This window comes from Coturnix japonica, chromosome W, assembly GCF_054131305.1.
Source record: "Coturnix japonica strain WE chromosome W, WE-NBRP24, whole genome shotgun sequence".
NCBI classification, from domain to species: Eukaryota; Metazoa; Chordata; class Aves; order Galliformes; family Phasianidae; genus Coturnix; species Coturnix japonica.
The window spans coordinates 34,358,278-34,382,088 of NC_140701.1; the positions used below are offsets into that span (position 1 = coordinate 34,358,278).

The 23,811-nt window shown below is 44.3% G+C and overlaps 1 pseudogene; it reads right to left on the minus strand.

The window, feature by feature from the left end:
- Positions 1–30: 30 nt before the first annotated feature.
- LOC146754730 (uncharacterized) lies at positions 31–3,984 on the minus strand (annotated as a pseudogene).
- Between the last annotated feature and the right edge of the window lie 19,827 nt (positions 3,985–23,811).

The window sequence follows — 23,811 nt, forward strand, 5'->3', positions numbered from 1 at the left end:
CTGGTAGATGGTATTGCCTCTGCCAGTCATTCAGATCAATTTCTTGCATTCCGCATGGGAGCACCTTTAGGGAAGAAAAAGGATCATGAACATGGAAACTACAAGCTACTACTTTGCTTCTACAGCAAGACTATTGTACTTAAATACTACTGTACTTCAAAGACCCGCAATCACAGTACGCTTGGTTTTAATATTAAACTCTTAAACTTCCACAGCAAATAACATCCGTTCACAAAGAAAATGTAGAGTGGCAACAAAGGAGATACCCCAGTCGTGAAAATGAATGTACTTAGACATATAAACCATACTTTCTCATTGCCTAACTGTACCATTCTGTGCTAGAAATACGATGTTCTGCTGCAGAGTATAATTTGCAGAGACCAAAAGCAGCTAAAACCTGCTCCACTCTGTAATTTGACCATCTGCTGATATTTGGTTCTTATCTCCCTTGCTTTCCAATTGCTCACTCTTTAGACACACGCAAATCACATGGTCAAGGATTACAAAAACACTGTTAGCCAAAAAAAATTATGCTGGCAGAATCTTAACCTTAGAAACGTGTAATTTGGTTGCAAAGAAGAAAGTGAAGATGAACACAGTAACCAAATACTAACTGATACATAAGGCTTCTCTCACACATCCTGAAAACAGAACCACCAGCCTCAATGAACTCTGCTCTTCAGACACTGACTGAAATTCAAGTATTACATGTAGCCGCCTGAATCTGGCAATAGTCAAAGAATCCTCTACCTCCAGCTCCTTAGCATCAAAGGACCGCTGTGGCAGAATTTCACTGAAGCCTTCAAAAAAAGCTTGTGTCTGTTCCTCTACGCCTCAGGAAAGTCTCCATTCTGCTACCAGCCTGGAAAAGATACAGAAGGATCATTTAAAATGGGCTACGCTAACCCAAGTTCATCTTTGTTAGTTTGTTTTGAAACGAAGCGTAAGCTGTGTTAAGAAAAATGCTGGAAAGTTCTGGGGATAGAGCACTGTATAACTGTACTCTAATTTTATTTACAACCTTCAATCTGTGCAAACAATTTTAAGTTAAAACGCTATGTTTCCAACCACTCGACTATGGAAATCTTTCCAGATGACTCGTGACAAAAGCAACTGCTTCAGCGCACACTTACAGTAAAGCACACCTACCTTGTGCTGGCCACGCAGGAAGCACGTGACGCAGCTCCAGACTGCTTTCCTGAGGCCCAGCTTCATTTCACGGCCACTCACTCTCTGCTGCTGGACATTCTGCAACGGAAAAGCCACCAGATGCAAATCCCATCCCTTGCAGATGGCATCAGACCTCCGCTCTCATGGCAGTCGCACTCACGGCTCCGGGGGAGAAAGCAGACGTGTGCTTACCGAGCGAGCGCTGTTTGCTGCCAGCTGCTGGTAGGAACCCACGCCTAACCCTACAGTACCAACAGTAACCTATGCCTAACTCTACTATGGGAACAATCAACTACTCCTAACACTACAGCACGAACAGGAACCTACTCCTAACAGGAAAACACCAACAATACCTACTCCTAACACTAAAACATGAACAATAACCTACGCCTAACTCAAGAACATGAACAACTTACCTACACCTAACTAAAACTAAACTAAACACTAAAACCAACAAGAATAACTGGAACGGGGACAAAGAGAGTAAAGATGGGACTGGGTGCCCACAGAACGTGGCTGCAGAAGAGGCCCAAAGGAGGAGCAGATGTTACAAAAATGCCACCCAGCTAATGCCGGGGGCGGGGGCCGCACAGTGGGTAAGGAGCTCAGCGCCTGGACCAGCCACGGTGGAGCTGCAATGGTGCCAACGCAGGGCCTGGCACGGTGGTGTGGTGCCAGGCCAGCTATGCTGCGGGTGGATCCACCTCCATGGGCTCCTCTGCAGGTGGATCCACCTCCATTGGCTCATCCAGAGGCGGATCCACCTCCATTGGCTCCACATGGGTGGTGGTCACCAGGCTGGTGCAGGCATGATGAAAAATGGCTCTCTTACCCCTCCTCTGCCTGATGGTCAAGGTGGGCCCCCTCCTCCTCTTCGGTTCTGGGGCCTCCAGCTCCATCCTCCCGCCTGAAACAGGGAAAACTTCCACCCTCGCCCTCTTCGCTGCTGACATGGCTGTTACATGTCACAGCTGTCAGATGTGAGTGCACTGCGCGCGGCAGCGGTGACCAAGGTGACGTGGAGAGGGTTCTAAAATGGCGGCTGAACTGCTGGCACTGGCGTTCCACATAGGATGAGGAGGGGGCTAGAGGGCAGGGCACGGCACGGGAGCTAAAAGGCGCTCCCTGTGCCCAGCAGGCAGCCCTTCTCTCCAGCCAGCAAAAGGGCACAGAAGAGCCGGCCCTGAGAAAAGGGCCGTCGGCCTCCTTCACCCTCCCCCTCCTTCCACAAGGGAATCCCCCCTTGGGGCTGGGGCACGCAGCACACAGCAGCACACTCAGGGATCTCCTGAAGTCAGTACCAACAACAGCAGGCTCCAAAGGGGACCTAACTACGCCTGCCTGCTGCTACACAGAATCCTGGCTTCCATTTCAGCACCCAGCGCCTCTTCCTGCAGGTCACTTCTGGGCATTCAAACATCACCTACAATAAATACGACCAACTGAGTTCTGAACAAAAGCTTCAGAGTCTCTGAGGGAAGACCTCATTCCCTATGAGCTTCCTCCACAAGGCTGCTTGTTACTCGCCTGGCTTAGAAAGCCCTTGCATTCAACAACCCCAAAATCACACCCCCACTGCTCGCCAGAGCATCTCAGGCAGCCTTGCTGGCAAAGACGGGCTAGGGAAGTATTGCAGGACTCAACTTCCATCTCCTCCTGCCACGAAGCAGGCAGCCGGCAGCCGGGAGCAGGGAGGCAGCATCTGGGACACAGAGCTATCAGCAGAACAGCTGTGGGAGGCTCACACCGAGCCCAGCAACACTTCAGCTGCACCGAGGGGACAGGCACACGCTGGTGCTGTGGCTCCGTGCCCAGGGGCGCAGCTGCCGCAGGGCCAGCCTACATCAGCCCGGGCAGCTTCTGCCAGCTCCCACACAGCTTCTCCCCTTTGCACTTTCTCGTGCCAGGGAAAACCAGGCCAACAGGCAGAGACCTGGTGCGGGACGCAGACTGCCCACCAAGGCCACCCAGTCCAACTGCTGGCCCCGCACAGGAACACCCAAATGCAAACCCCAGCTCCCAGAGCATTGTTCAAATGCTCCTGCAGCTCTGGCAGCTCGCTGCTGGCATCACCGCCCTGGGCAGTGCTTCCACTGCCCTTGCTCCTGCCACAAGACACCAACGTCTGCTTCTAATGCGGCTCCATGATGGGACCCTGTTTGCAATAGAAAAACACACGGAGGCTGCCAGCCACTGCAACACGCGCTGTGAAACCCCTGGCACTGCTGAGTCCGAAGAGCAGATGAGAGAAGCATCTGCCTGCGATGGACAGGCTGCGGAGGGATTGAATCCTGCCTTCGAATCGGGACACCGCAGAGCCTCCCTGGGGACCCAAAGACTTATGGCAGCGCCAACACAGCAGGCAGAAACGCAACATGCTCCTGACTGCCCGCACTGTTAAAAAGCTCCCTCTCCCTCCCTCCGCCCTATGACGGCAGCCCTTCAAAGCAACCAACACAACCACGCCAAACCGCAGCCCGGACTCGTCCCGCTCACTGCAATCCAGACCCACTCCATCCGTACAAACCTTCATCCATGCCGTTTCTTAACCGGGCCTCGGCGCCACCCGGATCTTACAGCCAGCGAGCGGCTGGCAAACAAACGGCCGTCTTCCTCTTCCTGCCGCACAGCCCAGCATGGTCGGAGCCGCACCACACGATCCGGGCTGGGGCCGGCTCAGGCTCTGCCTCCAGGCTTTTGGGGCCGGCCGGGTGACTCCGCAGCACAGCGAGACCGTGGAGCTGCCCGGGAGCTGCCTCTGGGTGCCCGCAGCGCTGCGAGCTCCTCCCCTGACAGCCCCTCCATGCCCGCCATGGCCCGGAAGTGCTCTCCGCCGCCTGCAGGAAGCACTTCCTGTCACATGGCTCAGACCGGGCTGGGGCCTGTTGGGGAGGGGCAGTGAGGGGCCCAAAACTGGACACAGCGCTCGAGGTGCTGCCTCACCAGATCTGAGTACAGGGGGACAATCACCTCTCTGTTCCTCCTGGCAACACCGTTCCTGATGCAAGCCAGGATGCTGTTGGCCTTCTTGGCCACCTGGGCACACTGTCGGCTCGTGTTCAGCCGAGCATCAATCAGTACCCCCAGGTCCATTACCTCTACGCAGTCTTCCAGCCACTCCGCCCCAAGCCTATAGCACCGCCTGGGGTTGTTGTGGCCAAAGTGTAGGACCCGGCATTTGGTCTCGTTGAACTGACTTGCGGAATCAAACTCTATAATCCAGAAATGGGTTATAAAGCAGGTATGTTTATTCCAGAGTTGCACAGCGCTGGGTGCAAGGGGGATAGCTCCTCCAAACTTGCACACCGACTTGTAAAACCGTGATACAGATATAGGTACACCTCATGCATAGTCATTGATTTCCCGTAATTCTGATACATATTCTTTATCATGCAGACCCCCTCTTGTTATCGCCCATCTTGTCAGGGAGATGCAACTCCTCTTTTGATATTTACAACACCTAATCCCCTCCTTGCCAGGTGTCTCAGGGAGTTCTCACTCCTTATCTGCATCCTTCCTGCTCTCCCAGACCCATTGTCTCCATTCCTTGTTATTCTAACTAACTAAATCATTTTCTGTAAACTACCTTTAACTATCCCCCTTGTAGCCCCCCCTTTATTCTGAATTCCAGCAGAGCATCTGTTTTCTGCTTCACTGTTCATTCCCCCCTTTTCTTTAATCTAGCAGGATTTCTCTCCTGCTAGATCATTCTTTTTCTGGTGTGTGGCTAGCTGTTCTGCTATTCTCTTAATTGCACTTTTGTATATTGCATATGTAGTTAACCCAATCTACGTTCTTGTTGATTGTCACCCACCAAAACAGTGACTCAAATTTTGCAGGATTTTGATTTCTTGCCTTAAATTTATCAGGGACTCCTCTAGGTACCTTGATTGAATCTATATATATTGCATCGTCAAATGATATCCCTAAACCCCTTTTGGTTCTTCCAGAATTTTTGGATATGCCTTTTTCAAATGCCAGGGTGAATGGTATAACTAATTGAACAAGTGCACAGGTGCCTCCCCAGTTAGATGGTAGGGTGGACCATAAAACCTTTCCCCCACAGTACCACCAGAGATCTTCCCTGGAGATTCCCAGTCTTGAATAATTTCCTACTGAATCCTCCATAACATTCAAGACCTCACTGCACAAGGAAAAGTTTCCCATAGGCCTGGTAGCCTTCACACCCTACCATGAGAGGCAAGCTGTATGGTTACCTACCGCTGTAGAGATCGCAGGAGGGATCTTGACATCTGTATCAGGCATTGGAGGAGACAAGAGGGAGAGAGATCTGCAGTCTCTATTTCCCCAGGCAGTTTTCTCTTGGTACAGGGCAATCATGCATCGTATTCCCTTTGGGTCCTTGGTGATCCCAGCAGAATGGGTACCACCTGAGCTATGGGCCATCCGGATGCACAAGCACAGCAATTGCTATGGTTGAGACTCTGGACAATATACTTAATCCATTCTACCCAGGCATTACTGTCCCCATATCCTGTTTTGATTTCAAATGTTTATCTAAGATCTTTTATCTCCTCAGCTGTCACAATTGCAGGGTTTTCAAGATGATTTTCTAACCCCTTTTTAAGCTCTTCCCTATCCTGGACATTCTGGGTATTTTCAAGGAGTGTACCTGTCCAGTCTCAATTGGCAGTTGTCCACCATACATCATTCCATCAGTTGGTCCCTCCCCCGCATTATTGTCAAATTTCACCTTTTCTAGATAATCATCAGGATAACAAATGGGTACAGCAGTAAAAACTTTTTGTTACAACAAGGAAAACTTTTGTGAGCATTAGTTCTATATAGGTTATAATACTCTCCTACTTAAATACTTAAATACACAATTTATTTACCTATTCGAGGAAAAGTTAAAGGTTATTTAAAATAATAATAATAAAAATATGCATATAAAAGCTTTTCATTATTTCCTTCTAATTCTTATCTTTTAAAGGTTTTTCTGTCTCAACAGTTTCCACACCTCAGGGCTAGTGGATGCCTTTACCAGTGTGTCATAAGTCCATCCTTTCTCGGCTGTCCTCACAGCTGTTTCAGTTGTTAGGAGTACTTGGAATGGTCCTTCCCAGTCAGGTTGCAGCTTTGTCTCCTTCCCAGTCTGTATCAGGATCCAGTCCCTGGCTTGAAATGGGTGAACTGGAAGTTTCAAAGATGATGTTTGTGTTCTGCATCTTCTAAGGGTTTGTCCTTCAGGTCTGACTGACATGTCCCCCTTGTGCCTCCAATACAGTAAACACTGTATGAGATATTAAAACTGGTATCCTTTGGCCCAGTGTAGATTTACAGGCTTCTTGAATATTGAGCACTAGTGCAGTCACCACCCTCAGGCACCCTGGCCATCCCTTACTCTCCTCCTTGGCAATTTGCGGCTCATGGGTTTGGCAGATGGCTTCCCCCCTGGCAGTCCTTAAGGTTCACTTGCTGTTGAGTTATATGTGCTTTCTGTAAACCAAGAAATTCAGCAAACTCACAGACCATTGCACAGTTCTCTTTTGTCGCTGTGGCACTGACGTGCTGCAGTAAAGTTCCACCTTGGGATGGAGGATCCCAGGTCTCAGGCTCAGAGCTGACCAGTTCTCAAAAATCATTAATCTGTTCTCAGAACCCCGGGTAACGCTGTCCTGGTTAACTGAGTGTCTCTTCTCCCCATATTGGCCAAAGCAGGCAGAAGAAACATCCTTCAAATCCAGAAGGTAAACTACTCCACCTATTCATTCCTTAATTGGGTTAATAAAGTGCATGGATTTGCCACCACTGAGTGTATGCATTCAACAATTCTATTACTTGCCTTCAAGCGTTGTACCAAACTACAGCACTTGCTATCAAAATTTTTGCAAAATTGGAGTCCAAACTCCAGAAAGTCTTCTATCCTTCTACAGTTACATATCCTTATAGGGTACCACTTTATCCTGACTGGGCAATCTCTTGCTTTAACTTCTATTCAGGGCTTCACGTGTGGCCCTGATGCCCACACCCCTAAGTGCATCATGTTTGATATTGCTGTGACTCCTGGGGTATGACATTGTTTTTCCTTGTTTGTGTTAAAGTCAGACTTACAGTTTTTAATCAGTCAATATTGTTGGACCCTTAGCTCCAGTTTTACTAAATTTCTTGCCAGAGTAACCTGGCAGGTACAAGAATTTCTGCATTCCTACTTAGCTTATATTTAATTAATCCAAAAAACGTAAACCTTTTCTTGTTGGGCAGTAGCTTCTATTACTGTTACAAAACCATGTATGAGTAGTAAGAAGCACCCATATCCACCAGAAAATAAACCTCTTTATCTTGCTTCCCTAGATGCAGTTTCCCATTGTAGTTTGCACACTGCTTTCCTTCCAGTGGGGCAAAGCCCTCCCTCGGTTATTCAAGCCCCCACTCCCCCCACCTCTTCCTGAGGGGATCTCTGGGTCCTACGGCCCTATTCTGGTACCACAACAGTAACAGTTGTTATTATCACCAATTCCCTTACTATCTGTGTGTCAATTAGTTTTGTTTTGTTTTCATATCGTTCACCTCTTTTCAGTCCTGATATCCCTGTTACATCTTTGCCTTCTTCAGCCTGTGTCTGTTCCAAACTTTCTCACTTTCCAAACTCTCATCATTACATTAACTACTAACATCCTATTTCAGTTTCATCTCCTTCTCTCCAGAGGTGTCCAGTGCTAACACTGGAATTTCAGGTTTCCCAGACCTCTGCACATGAAGGCTATTCTCACTTCCAGTGCCCTGTCCTCTACACCTTCCCTTTCCACCTCCCCCTCTGTGGTTTACAGCAGCAGTCTCTGGCTGTCTCTTGTGGGGGGGGGAATAGTGCAGGGGGTTTGCTCTCATACCAGCGCAGAAACTCACTTTCTCTTTAACCCTTTTTCCTTTGTAAACTATTTGTACCCTCCATTACACTTCGACATACCCTCAATTATATCATTAACAATTGCACTTTCTTATACCATCAAAGCAGCTTGTCCCATTCCCTTCAGGACCCACAGATCAAACAGTACAGTTCTTCAGTTTCCAAAAACACCTTTAGTACCATATAACTTTCCCTTAGTAATCCATAGCATTCAGTTCCTTGGGCTGTTCCACCCTTAATTTTATGACCTTATTTCACATTTTTCCTGATTCCCAATTTCATCTTTATCTCCTAGTTTTAATTCAGTATTCTCAAAAAGTGGTACTGTCATCCAGGTTCTTATTATCTTTAAGGCCTCATTTCTTAATTTGAGTCTTGACACCTTATGGGCCAGCAATGAATAAGCTTCCCCCATGTCAACTATACCACAACTTATTCCCCCTCAGGTCCCACTGTTATATTTACCAGGGACTCCTGGTGGGTCCAAAATTTTGAAAGCCACTCTTATTTAATTAATCCTCAATTAAAGAATTTATTCTTAAAATTTCTAATTTCTCCACTAGTGAGTGGGGAGTTTACATAGCGTATTTGTCCTTGTCCCAGTGGAGCCTCCCATAAAGGGTGCACTGAGGTGCCGGTACAACTGGTGTTTGGGAAAAGTTCTTTTGATATCCCTTTCACATTGTTTTAATTCTCTCCCGAGCCCAGCATGCCCCCCTTTTCTGTGAAATGTCCCTGTGTGCTTTACCATTTCCTCTTACTGGGGCAGTGCCTGTCTCCCTTTGTGCTACACTGGGGTTATATGGGTGGGGGGGGGAGATTCTCAGGAGGGTCCCATTGATTAGTTCCTTTTTCTAATTCCTCTCCTTCCTGGTCCAGGCCTTTTCTTTTTACTAATAACAGGCTGATTTCTTGTATCCAACAAGCAGCATATTCTGATTCCTCCTTTGAAAAGGGTTTTGTTCTTTACATATAAATTCGAGATCTGACAAACCCAACCTTCATCAGATCCATATTTTGGCCAAATATTGATTTTTCCTGTAGTGGCTCTCTAGGCCATATCTAACACAATATTTAAACATCTCTTCCCTATTCTTTTCCTGGTTTTGGGATCATTTTAACCCGTCCTCCAACTTATACACTAACCACCAATGATTACATTATTTGATGAGGGTGTTCTTGCTTAAGAGTCCCTCCCGGTTCCCCAGCAATATCCCTCCAATATGCCAATATACATCCTAAGAGATTTTCTTAGGTATCTCTTTCCCTTGTGTTCATACACACACAAGGAGGGGGGGGGAACAATGGTTCAAAAACAAATTTCGTAAAGTTAACATGTTAAAGCGGAGGTAACACAACCCTATTGTTTCTCTAATCTGGATCATTGTCACATTTAAACCGCATTATTTTCTACAACAAAAGCAACAGGGTCTCGATACTAATTGTGGTTTGCCTTCTGTGGGCTTTTTCCCCCACCCGACTCCATATGCACTTCACTATTATGTGCGTTACAATTGCCACAATACTAACAACAATTAATAAGACAAAAACATCGTAACAAATACAAAAACATCGCAACATATAGAACACAGAGGCCTTTCGCTTCGTCCGTCCCCGGCTGTTTCCCTCGCGGGAGGATGGAACCGCGGGTCGGGACTCCTAACTCGCCCCGCAGCTGTGCTGCGTCTCACTCACAACCACACTCACACAAGACCGGTCTTTACACAGTTCAAGGTACAACATTTCTCAGAAAATATCAAAGTTGTTGGTTCAACACTTACAGTAACAAATGCTAATAAGAGATGTCAATAATGGCCAAATACAACAATTCCTGCTAATACAGCTAGGAAAACCCAGGTTACTTCGTCACCAACCAACCCCTTAAGGGGGAGCAAAAATAGCTCTCCTCGTTCACGCATGGTAATCCCGGTGGGACTCGAACCCACAGCTGAAACTGCCTTAGTGGGACCCAAACCCAGAATTAGAACAGCTCAGACCGCTTCAGTGGGACTTAAACCCACAATTGAAACGGCTCAGAGACCGCTTCAGTGGGACTCGAACCCACGATGTACACGGCCTCTGATCGTGATTACACAACCAACCACCCGGGCCCTTTACCAAAGGGAAGAGCTTGACAGCTCACACCTCCCGCGTAGGACGTCTCCTCACGACTTACGGATTCCCCTTTACCCATTAAACATACCTTATCCGCCGATAGAGGGTCCTTGTCTGCTCCCGCAGTGATCGGATGAGGGAAGGGAGTCCTTCCGAGAAATTTCGGGGCGCGCCAAAGGTGTCCCCCCTCTCAGCCGGTCCTGCAGCCAAACAGAGAGGGTCCCTTCGTGGTCGCCAAAATGACTTGCGGAATCAAACTCTATAATCCAGAGATGGGTTATAAAGCAGGTATGTTTATTCCAGCGTTGCACAGCGCTGGGTGCAAGGGGGATAGCTCCTCCAAACTTGCACACCGACTTGTAAAACCGTGATACAGATATAGGTACACCTCATGCATAGTCATTGATTTCCCGTAATTCTGATACATATTCTTTATCATGCAGACCCCCTCTTGTTATCGCCCATCTTGTCAGGGAGATGCAACTCCTCTTTTGATATTTACAACACCTAATCCCCTCCTTGCCAGGTGTCTCAGGGAGTTCTCACTCCTTATCTGCATCCTTCCTGCTCTCCCAGACCCATTGTCTCCATTCCTTGTTATTCTAACTAACTAAATCATTTTCTGTAAACTACCTTTAACTATCCCCCTTGTAGCCCCCCTTTATTCTGAATTCCAGCAGAGCATCTGTTTTCTGCTTCACTGTTCAGAACCTCATCCCATTGGCTTCGGCCCAGCTCTCCAGCCTGTCCAGATCCCTCTGCAGGGCCTCGCTACCCCCAGGCAGATCCACACTCCCAGCCAATTTGGTGTCATCCGCGAACTTACTGAGGGTGCATTCAATGCCCTCATCCAGGTCATCAGTAAAGATGTTGAAGAGGACAGGCCCCAGCATTGACCCCTGGGGAACACCACTCGTGACCGTTCGCCAGCTGAATTGAACTCCATTCACCACAACTTTCTGAGCCTGGCCCTCCAGCCAGCTCCTTACCCAGCCAAGAGTGTACCTATCCAAGCTATGAGCTGCCAGCTTCTGCAGGAGAATACTGTGGGAGACAGTGTCAAAGGCTTTGCTGAAGTTTAGGTAAACCACATCAACAGCCATTCCCTCATCCACCAGATGGGTCACTAGATCATAGAAGGAGATCAGATTGGTCAAACAGGACCTGCCCTTCACGAACCCATGCTGGCTAGGCCTGATACCCCAGCCATCCTGCACATGCCACATGATCTCCCTCAAGACAATCTGCTCCATAACCTTCCCTGGAACCGAGGACAGGCTAACAGGCCTGTAGTTCCCCAGATCCTCCTTACAACCTTCTTTGTAAATGGGAGTCACGTTGGTGAGCCTCCAGTCTTCTGGGAACTCACCAGTCAACAAAGAGCGCTGATAGATGATAGAAAGCAGCTCGGCTGTCACCTCCGCCAGTTCCCTCAGCATTCTCGGGTGGATCTCATCCGGCCTAATGGAATTGTGGCAGTCCAGTTGGAGCAGTAGGTCTCTGACTGTTTCTTCCAGAATCACAGGGAGGTTAGTTTGCTCCCCAGCCGAGGCTACCAGGTCAGAGAGAGGAGTACCCTGAGGATAACTGGTCTGATTTTTAAAGACAGACATAAAGAAGGCATTCAGAACCTCCGCCTTTTCCTTATCCTCAGTGGTCACATTCCCAGCCTCATCCAGCAAAAAGTGGATATTCTCCTTTGTCCTCCTCTTACTGTTGATGTATTTATAAAATATTTGCTTATTCCTTTTCACCCCAGCGGCCAGGTTAAATTCTAGCAGGGCTTTTGCCTTTCTGATTTCAACTCTACACATCCTAACAACTTCCTTGTATTCATTCTCAGTTGCCCATCCCTCCTTCCACAGGCTGTAGATTCTCTTTTCCTCCTGGAGCCTCAAGAATAGCTCCCTGTTCATTCATGCCAGTCTTCTTCCCCGCCAACTCATTTTGCGGCTCAGGGGACAGCCTGCTCCTGTGCCCTCAAGACTTCATTCTTTTAGAGCAACCAGCTCTCTTCACAGAATCACAGAATTATCAAGGTTGGAAAAGACCTAGAAGATCATCTAGTCCAACCATTACCAATACTTCCCGGCTAAATCATATTCATCAACACAACATCCAGACGTTTCTTGAACACCCCCATGGTCGGTGACTCCACCACCTCCCTGGGCAGTGCATTCCAATGCCTGACTACCCTTTCCGAGAAGTAATACTTCCTAATGTTCATCCTGAATCTCCCCTGGCGCAGATTAAAACCATTCCCTCTAGTTCTATCACCAATTACACGAGAGAAGAGGCCAACCCCCAGCTCACTACAACCTCCCTTCAGGAAGTTATATAGAGCTAGAAGGTCTCCCCAGAGCCTCCTCTTCTCCAGGCTGAACAATCCCAGCTCCCTCAGCCTCACCTCATAAGGCCTGTGTTCCAGACCCCTCACCAGCTTCGTAGCCTTCTTCTGAACACGTTCCAGAGCCTCAATGCCTTTCTTGCAGTGAGGGGTGAAGGCTTTACGATCGTTAATGACTTTACGATCTTGCCTCCCGAAGAAGCACGCAGCTATTGTAGAATCTAAGACTACATGTTCTTCATGCTCTGCTTTGCGTAAGTGACCAATTATCAGGTCAAGACTAATAACTACACACAGACACTAATTTCATGAACAGTGAAAAATGGCTTCTTTTATTGCTTTTGTGGTGTTTGTTTATATACAGGCTCTACTTCGTCTACACCCCCTTAAGCTATGCATAATAATAGCCCATCACAGAGCAGGGGAGGTCCTGTCACGTCACAGCCCGAGTGTTCATTCATGCCTACTACAACAAACTCAAATTCTAACCCTACTATCTTATATCAAAAGTGTTAGTCATCATTTGATTTAAGCTTTGCTGTAGACAGCCTAAGAAGCAAGGTGCACAGATTGAGAAGCATACAAAGACAAGCAGCTCAAGTGAAAATGCATGTGGAAACACTCCATAACTGGACTTCGTCATCACAGCCCTTTGTAAATCCTTTATACTCTATCCTTTATACGTCGTGTTCTATGAGCTACAGTACGGTTTTGTGTTAACTGCATCCAAGAGGTGTGATTTAAAGCAAGCACTGTTAATTTCCCTAAATAACAGGGTAAAAACGTATGACATTAATAGAGGACACACAGCAGGAACCAATGGCAGAAAATAAAGACATTCTTGCTCGGACTAGCAAAAGACCTTCAAAGGTACAAACAGTTCAGCAGACAAGGAGGGAGAAAAACGAAAGATTATAACTATTCCTGCCAGACAGACTGTCATGGTTTAATAATTTTGTAATTTTGCTATCAGTATTCCACATCATAACATCATATAAAGCATGAATAATTTTACTGAATCTGCAACTTACAGAAGAAGACTACATCTCCCAGAGAACAACATGATAAGTCACGGGACCTGGACTCTATATTAACTCGGTCGCAGAATAGACTGACGTCTTTCGAGTTCTGGCGTTCAGGGGAGTGTGTGGGAGCCTTCAGCCGTCTCGCCTAGATTTCACAGTAGGCCTCTCGGTTACGGGACTCATCCTCTCTCCTATTTTGCTTGATTCGTTAGCTCAATTTTCAATTATATTGTATTATATTGTGTTATCCTGTATTTCGATATAGTATTTAGTAAATAAGTGTGCCTCCTTAGATCGTTGCCACTGTTTTCTTTTCCTAATTAATTTTTTTTTTCTTTCTTTTCGGCATAGGGCCCCTGCGGGGCCCACGGCCCCTGTCACGGATGCAGGTGGATTTCTCGTTAAAACCGTGACAGATGGGGACTCAACCACCTCCCTGGGGAGCCTATTCCAGTGCTTAATAACCCTTTCTGTAAAGAAGCTTTTCCTGATATCCAACCTAAACTTACCCTGGTGCTCCTTGAGGCCATTTTCTCTCGTCCTGTCACCCACCAGTGAGAAGAGATCAACCCTGCTCTCGCTGGAAGCACCTTTCAGATATTGGCAGAGAGCAATAAGGTCTCCCGTCAGACTCCTTTTCCCCAGAATAAACAGCCCTAGTTCCTTCAGTTGCTCCTTGTGGGGCATATTCTCCAAGCCCTTCACAAGCCTTGTTCAAGTCATTAATCTCTGGACAACTACATGCCTGGTAGCTCGAATGACTATCTACACAGTGAGTGCATGTACAGCAAATGGAAACTTGTTTCGAGGGGGAGGGGTGAGATCTTTGTGCTGTGTTTTTAGGGGAGTACAACACAATCCATGTGGTAAGCTTCCTGCAGTTCAATGTGCCATCTCCTAATAGGATGCAAAACACCTGCCTGGAGAGATCAGGATGATTTGAGATGAGCTCATGTGCTGCATGGTTTTTTTCTAATGAATCCCTCTTTAACATAAATTTATGCCAGAAGACAAAGTAACAGAAGCAATTTCCTTAAATATTGAGCATTCATACGTAAATTGCAGCCTAGTGGAATCTTTTCCTGTCCAAACAGAATTCTTTATCTATTTCTGTTACATAAGAAAAGCAAATAATTTCTTATCAGTCGACTTTGAAATACAGATAAGTGTTCACTTGAAGTGTTATGAAGTGTCAGCTTTTCTAGAGCATTTATTTTTCATGCTCTTAATTTCTCATTTCATTATCTCACCTTATTCTCTTGCCATGTCAGTATTTTCATTCGATGGCTTCCATGTGACAAGAGCTCTTGCTGTGTGAGCGATACAAACGCAGCTTTAAAAGTGGTACAACTTGCTATTAAGGCAGCTCCCCTCCTCGGGAATTTCTTAAAGCTGCAGTGAGACCAGGCATACAAGAGAAACTTTGATATGCACAGCAGGCTAAGCCCTCCTGCAGTCCCAGCTATGGAGTGCTCTGCAAAATCTGTCTCTTTTTGTTCCTGATTTGCAGAGGTTTGATCTGCTTTTACACTAGCAAGAGAGAAGTGGCACCTCACACTTATATTTCTGAATATTCTTGCTGCATTCAGTGGAATGTAAGCAATAAATAAATAAACAAAAATATTATTGCTTTGGTTCTCAAAAAAAAAAAAAAGAACTGCCCAGATTAATTTTGCCCACCTTAACCCTAATAGAGAGAGGAAGGTACAGCTGGTGCAGTTTGGCGGAAGTGACCATCTGCAATCCCAGGCCTAAGAAATACATCACAAAGAAGACATCAAGATTTGTAGTTGCTTTCAGGAGTCTCAGAATCGTGTCTGATGCGGTCAGAGATGGTGGGGATTTTTTCCCCAGGTACCAGTAGACTGGAAAAGGGGCAATTGTGTAGAGTGTATGACATGTATGGGTCTGATATCTCTGTGTCAAAGGGAGAGAGAATAAGAATGTTTGGCTTTATAACACATGTATCACAGAATCACTGGATCATGGAATCATTAAGGTTGGAAAGACCACTAAGATCATCTAGTCCAACCATCAGCCCATCACCACCATTCCCACAAAACCATGCCTGCCTGCGCCTCATCTGCGTGTTTCTGAACACCTCCAGATATGGTGTCTCCATGGGCAGCTTATTCCAATACCTCAACACTCTTTCTGAGAATAATTTTTTCCTGATGTCCAACCTGATCATCACTGACAGAGTTTGAGGCCATGACTTCTCATCCTATCACTGTTACCTGGGAGAAGAGGTAGATCCCCATCTTGCTACAACCTCTTTTCAGGAAGTTGTAGGGAGCAATTAGATCTCCTATGTGGCTCTTCTTCCTCAGACTAAACATTCATAGTTCCCTCAGCCACTCCTCATAAGACATGCTCCAGATCCTTCACTGCTTTGTTGCCTTTCACTGGACAAGATTTAGGGCCTCAATATCTTTCTTACAGTGAGGGGTCCAAAACAGAAAACTGATAAACAGACCGGTATTGTGATCAATAGAACTTGAGGAAGAAATTCATCTTTCATGAGGAGCTCCTCTTTGCACAACACCAGGAACTAAGACAAGTGTTTGATTATTTCCTGCTATGAGGCAAAGATGTATCAGCAGATACAGCTGTAATCTATCTCTCTCCTCCCCACTTTATTCCCCCCCTTCAATTCTTTTTGGAAAGGAAATGCTGCAAATCATGTCTTATTTGAGAAATCACCGTGCACACAATGAAGTGAGAAAGCACTATGTACACAATGAAGTGAGAAAGCACCGTGCACATGAACAAGGCAAGATCCTGGATCAAGCTTTCAGTGGAAGGGAAATGCCTGATTGAATGTATTCAGTAGGAATGGGGCAGCCCTCACCCACACTACTGTCCTTTTGTAGTAATAAGAACACGAGCTTGTAGCTCTTCAGATAGTAGGATTTCTTAAGAGGAAGCTTTAATTAGAAGTAATGGGAAATTGCACCACTGCAATGAGCAGAGTCATCTGTATACTCTCCAGCTGTATTTATGTTGTGGGCTGACTCACAACTCAAAGTAATTCAGCTTAGAGATTTTCTGTCTTATCAAGCAGTCTAAGGAAGGAAAAGACCAAATTCAGAATGCAGAGGAAGAGGTTGAAATATTTCTTCCTCTTCTGCAGAGGCATTCTTATTGAAAATATCTTAGAGCAATAACAGAATGGACAAAGGCTCAGTGATGGGTTTGAAGGCAACACTTCACATGTACTTTCAGAAGTAGTTACAGTGTTTGATTGCTCCAAGTTGAAGGTCAAGGTTGCTAACATGTTTGACTGTAAGCAAAGATACCTCAGACTGGATGCCATCTAGAGGGACCATGACAGTTCTGAGCAGTGGGCCCAGGTGAACCTCATGAGGGTCAACAAATCCAAATGTAACATCTTGCACCTGGATCAAGGCAACCCCCATTACCAGTACAAACTGGTGGAGGAAAGGATTGAGCAAAGTCCTGACAAAAAATACCTGGGGTTACTGTTGGTGGGAAGCTGAACATGAGCCAGCAGTGTGCTCTCACAGCACAGAAAGTTAACCATATCCTGGGCTGCATCAAAAGAAGCATGGCCAACAGGAGAACACGTTATCAAGGGGCATTGTCACAATAATGTCTTGATCAAAATAAATGCATCACTGGGTATATACACAAAATCAGATTCTAATATTCCAGACTCCTGGGGTATGTTATGGTAGATCAGGAATAGTTTTACCTCTCTCTGCATTATTAAGAGATTAATATATTTTCATCAACTCATGCATTTTTTTCCTTCTGTGCAGAAGCAGAGATGTCTCAGTAGGGAGCATGAACTTACAGATTTCCATTAGGATATTTAGCAACACAGTCAGTAAGGAAACTTCTTAAAGGCACAGATGATTTGCAGTTGCCCATCCCTCAGTGAGCTTATTCTTCTAACTAGCCAAGAATGCCTTCAGCAAAGGAGTCATTGTATGAACAGGGCATCCTGGGATCCCACCTTTACTCAATAAGAGCAAGTCAAGTGCATTAGTAAACAACCCAGAAAACATTTACTTTTAGCTGGGGAAAATGCCATGAGCCCCGAAGCCAGTCCAGTTCTCATAAGGTCTTCCATAAAATTAAAGTCATACCTACTGCAAGATGAAAAGTATTCAACCAATATGAACCACACAAAAGCAGAGCAGGATGTAGCAGTTTTGCACAGGGCCACACATTCTTTCTCTGCTCTAGGTTCCACCTCCACGATTAGTCAGTTCTGCTCTGATGGATAAACGTGATTTCTTGATTTTTTTCTTCCAGACAGTTATATTTTAATGAAATATGGTAATAGGAAAGTTTCTTTGTTTCATAGATTTGTCTTCTGGAAAGGAAGCCTAGGGAGACACACAGATTGATCATTGGTTTAATGGTATGGGCACTGGCTGAAATGAGAACCTGTCCTTCCCTATCTTTAAATCTTAACAGGAGGCAGGAACTTGCATTTTCTTATCAACTCTCCTTTTCCTCCAGGATATCAAATGGTGTTTTACTTTTAATATGGAAAAGAATCAATATTTGATGTCTTCCACTTTTGATAGAAGGGATTTCTGCATTTCAAGACAGCACCTTGGCTTGTAGAGAATGCAGGAGACAAGTTCCGTGTAGCCTTCATGAAATGTCCTTGCACAATCAATCTAATGGCCAACTTTGATAACTCTGTGAATCCTGCTCTTCTCCAAGTGGATTGTACTGGAAATAAAAATAAAAAGAGTAAGAACCACACTGCTGACTGGACAAGCTTGTGAGAGCTTCTGACATCCACAGATCTTATCCACATCCCTTCACTACAGAGTCACCCTCAGTCTCACAGTGGTTGATCCTCAACTTCAGGAAATCTCTCCCTCCTTCCACAGGTCTACTTTTCTTGTCTAGACAGAAACATCTGAAGTCAAGATGTCATTTCTCTCATTACCCCTGAAGGCAGGAAATTACTTCTTGTGATGGTGCATATGGTAAAACGTCATTTCTCTCATTCAGTACTTTGCATTTACTTTACCTTTCTGTGGCTTTATATACTGCTATGGCCAATATTTAATGAAGTCTGGCACAGAGGCAGACCAATTTTCTTTCTGCTTCTATCATTTATAATTCAAACTGAGTTTGTTTTGTTTTATTTCTCAACTCCAAGGAATCTCTACAATATTTCGTTGTTTCCAATGCTCTCATCCCCAAAGGCTCTCTATCTCCAACCACTCAAATGTTAATTTTATTAGACTATGCTGTACATGGAATTACTCTCTTATAATCCATTTGCTACTTGTTTATCTCATGTATGATTAGTGTTTCTCTCCTGATTCTTATATAACACTCACTAAGTATAAGCATAATCTGGGTATTGGGGTGAATGGCTACCCTCAGATTCCCCAAGGGATTAGAATACCATGATTGCTTTGTGATACAAATAGAGAAATGAGACCTGAAGGTTTTTTTGCCATTTTGCCAGCAAATCTGATTCCAGATAGATCAAGAGGCTTATGATGTGTTTGCTGCATATGTGACCACGATGAGAAAAGAACCAACATTTCCTGGGGCTAAGTCCTGTGTTAATCCACAAGAACACTCATTTTTCATCTCCATGATTTAATGTGAAGTAAAATGTGACATGATGGCTCTGTGGAAGAAGAAAACAAACAGTGTGCTGGTATAACACTCATGAGCATTAGAACTGATGGACTTTGAGGCTAACTGGAAATGGTTTTGGTTGCTTATGAGAAATCTGATAGAAAACTGTGCTTAGAATTCCACAGGAAATACAGAGGAAAAGACCTTTAGGAATAATTGTGCTATGTTGAAGATATGAGTATGTTTGTATGTATGAGATGATATGTTGAATGTATAGCTAAGTCTTCCTTAGTTTCTATTATGTTTTTTTCTAGTAGTATTTTGATTTTTTTCTTTAAAAGTTATAAAAAACACAAACGTTTGAATGCCTTAACTCTTCCCCACCATGTCTGACACAAACACACTGCAAAGCTGTCGATTCCTCAGTTCTGTTCAGACTCAAATCAGAAGGAATCCTTAAACTCTCACAAGTGGATATAGCTTTTATGAGCTATCAGTGCAAGCAGTCAGGAGGCTGCCCTGATTGGAATGAGGGCAAAAGACTTCTCAGCATGTGATGTTAGCAAGGTGTTGTGGCATCTGAAGCAAAAGGATCATCCCTTGCACACCTCTGGTCTCTCTCTCCCCACTTCTGACTTTTACTAGCTTTCTGAATTCACCATCATAGAATTGTAGAACCTTAGAATCATTTGAGTTGAAAGGGACCCTTAGAGGTCACCTAGTCTGTCAAATAAGACACTTTCCGTTTGAATGGTCAGGGTCTTCCGTACTGATGACACTATTTGTCTTAGCCCAAAGTCAAAGTTCACTATTGCTTCCACACTGTTTTCCCAGATAACCCCATACATGATTTTGGCCATGCTGTTTTGGTATTTTGAGTCTTCACAGCTCCCTCTGGTAGCAAAACTCCAGAAGTTCATTGACAGACTATTTAAATATAATAATATTATAGTAGAATAGGATTGATTGGAAGAGACCTTTAATCTTACTTTGGAAGAGACCTTTAATATCATTGAACTCTGCAACTTTATTGTCTTTCTTCACAGAACAGCTTCTTCTTTCCACTGGAAGTACAAATTGTTCTTCTCTTAATCTTTTTTAGCTCTGAGTTCTTTTCTCTCACTCTAACTGGTTCACACTTCTGCGTGACAAATGCATGTTTTCCAGCAAAATGTTCAGGCGATTTGACATTACTGAGAAATAGGGAACATGCAGCTTCCCTTGCTTGTTTATTGCAGTGACTAATAGCCCCTACTGTTAAAAACATGTTGGCTATCAGTGCTAGCCTGGCTGTCACTGCATTCTGCTCCTTCTTGCAATGTGTTTCCCTGCTAGGCTAAAGCGTCCTTTAGTACCCAGTACTTTCTCTTTGCTAAAATATTTCATATACTTAAAATATTTCTATTTTTTCTTTTATAAAATAAACAAATAAACAAATAAACAACAACAACAACAGCAACAAAGCATTAAGTTCTTTAAGTTAAGTCTTTAAATCACTGCAAATTACATCTGTGAATCACTTCCGGAGATGTGTCTTCATTGGTACAGCTTTGGGTTGGCAAATATTATCAGCTGCTAGTCATAAGCACCATGTATGTGCAGTCATTAGCACTCTTTTCCTGTTAGCTCAGTAGCCCTGAAAACAGTGAATGAACAGCTCATCCACCGTGCCATGTAGGTGCTTTCTTGTGCCTTTTCCTGTCAGGTTGTGCTCCCCATTCCTAAATGTTTAGCTGTGCCTTTAGCAATCATAAATGTTAGTCTGCAGACAGAAATATATTAAAGAAGCTCTAGGCAACTCGAAAATTTTAGTCCAGCCAATCTATTCTTTTCTTAAATCAGCTTTGTCTAAGAGGAAAACAATTAAATTACAACTTTGAGCAAGTGCTCTCTTGGGAGGCTGGAGAGATGTTAGAAGCTGCTTTTCTGCTTTATGGCTGAGCTCTCTAACAGCAGATATATAGGAGTGCCTTCTAGACAAGCCTGATCCTTTTTGTAGTTTATTCACTGATTACCAGGGATGGGGTGGGTGTCCCACAACATAAAAGAACAAAAGTTTTGTTCTTCAAATCCCACTTGCCTCATGTATGAACTGACAGATAAGGCAAACTACAGGCAATACTGCAGCGTTCCAGTGCACTCCATAGGGTATAATTTAGACACTTTCACATGACATCAGGAAACTCAGCAGTGAAGCTGCAGCTTAGTGAGAATATTAATTGCCCATATTTTGGCCAAGGCCAGGCTGGATGTAGCTCTGGCCAGCCTGCTCTTGTGGCTGGCGACCATGCACAGAGTTGAAAATTGATAATCATTATGGTCCTTTTCAACCCAGGCAATTCTATGATTCTATGATATGCCTTGAACAGCCGAGACAATGCATCATTTCTTGTTTCTCTCTCTGTGTTACACAGAGACAAGACTGATGGTAAACTGCCAGCACTGCTGAGCAGAGATGCAGCTTTAGTCTTCATTTGTGTGCATGCTTTTCTACAGGCCCACGCACTGCTAACATCACAGAAGATGAAAGTGTTTTTAATCGGAGCAGAAAACGTGGAGAAAAATATCACATTGTAGCCAAGAAAGAAAAACTTTCAGTGATACTCAGTTTAGAAGGCATTCATTCTGGCCTCCTTTGTAGTTTGTTTCGCTTAGGTTCTTTTTGTTGTTGTTACTGTTGTTCAGTTTTCTGCTAGAAAGAGATTAAATGAATGGCAATTGATTGGTATATCTAAAGTTATGTACAGGGAGATCTGACTGCTGTGGACACATATATCACAGAACAAACCTTCCTAGCGTGTTTTTTACTGAAATCATTTATTAAAGTTCACTTTTGCTTCAGTGTGATCTGCTTTTTTCACCCCACCTTCCCCAGGCTCACTCTTCAACTGATTCTTCAGCTTTTCCTTTCACTGGAAAAAGCACAAAGTATGAAGTCAAGGCAGAATAAATATAAGGTATAATAAATAATATATTATCAGGCACTGTCCATTCCACCTCGTTCTTTCAAATAATTATATAATTGGTGATTCCCATCTCACAATAACCTTGAAGACAGAAATGTCAACATGGGTGTATGGATACACCACTGTATAAACGAGCATTGCAGTCATTTCAACTTTTACCCGTTGAAATTCTTTTGTGGAGTAAAATTCAGAAGGCAAAATCAGCCCAGTCAAAGACATGTCCCTGTAAGGTAGTCTCGTAGAGAGAAGCTTGCCATCCTTGTTATGAGAGATGGGTTGATGTCTACACTTGAAATGCCTGCCAATTTAAGCAGGCAAATCAATACTCACGGTATTGTCTTCCTGCTCATCTTTTTCTGACTCCCTATGTAGACCAGTCCTAGGCAGAGAGGTAGGGTACATTCTTATGTGCATCCCATAGTTTTAGATATAGTCTTAGTACAGCTTTTTGACAGAGCAAAGTAACTCTTCAAACAACTACCTCCCATTCTTTCATTAGATTGCTGAAATCCCATTGAGCACATTGTCTTTCGTTGGCCCTGCACAAGGGATTCTCTGAGAAATTTCAGGCAAAAATGTTAATTCCCAACAATCTCTAGCTAAATTTAATATAATGGTAAGACTTGTATGGCATATCTACAGAATCACAGAAGCGTTAAGGTTGGAAAAGAGCACTAAGATCATCTAATCCAACCATCCAGCCATCAGCCTGCTAAGTCTTGTCTGTTAGTGTCATAGGGAGCATGAGTTGAGATGAAGAAGACAGAAAGGGAGTAGACGTGTTCAGGGTATTCCTGCCACCCTTTCTAATGACACAGCTGTGCCATTGGCAGTCCCAACTTCATATATGCAAACCAAACAACTTAGCCAGTGTTTTCCTAGCCATACTGAAAAGAAGTCTTCAGTATTCACAGAATTAAAGAATCATTAAGGTTGGAAAAGACCTCAAAAGATCAAGTCCAACCATCAATCATATTGCCAAGGAATACTGTGTTAGCAAGACAGTTCAATACCTACCATATGTCTGTGGATTGCATCACAGGTGTCTGAATACAAAACCTACTGTGCCCTTACCCCATACCTTTCTGTTCCATTGCCACCAGCAATGGGTTCCCAAAATTTGCATTAAATATAATGTGAAAGCAGTATGATACTCAGCAAGTTGAACTTTGTAAAGCACCACAAGCATTAAAGGCATTCAGTAACCAGTAACTGCTGCTCCTGAGGTCCATTTTGATACTTAGGCTGGCTTTCGCAAAGGCTGAGGAAATTCTTTCCTTAACAAACAATTAGAGAAATCATGTGTGTATCCATGCACAGCCTGTTCTCCACCAAGGCAAAATGTAAGTCAATTGCTAGTACCACAAATCTTAGAAATGGCAGGCTTCCTAATCCTACAGTTTAATTCTTGGCATTTTTGATAGATTTCTAAGGCAGAGGCAAATTATCTTGAAGAGTCTTTTAAGGTGATTGTGCCAGCATCAAACCACCCTTATTTAAATATACAAAGAAATCTAAGGTAGTATCACAGACCACATCTGAAAGTACTTTAAAAGGAGGTGAATAAACTATAAATATTTTATTTTTACACTCTTTCAACACTCAGAATAATTTCTTCCCATAGATTTAAAATAGGATGAATAGGCCCAGTGCTTTCCAGCTAGGGATCTCTGAGGACCATTTTCAAAACGGTTACTACAGCTACAGAAATTTAATCTCATCCAAATTTCTTACTGC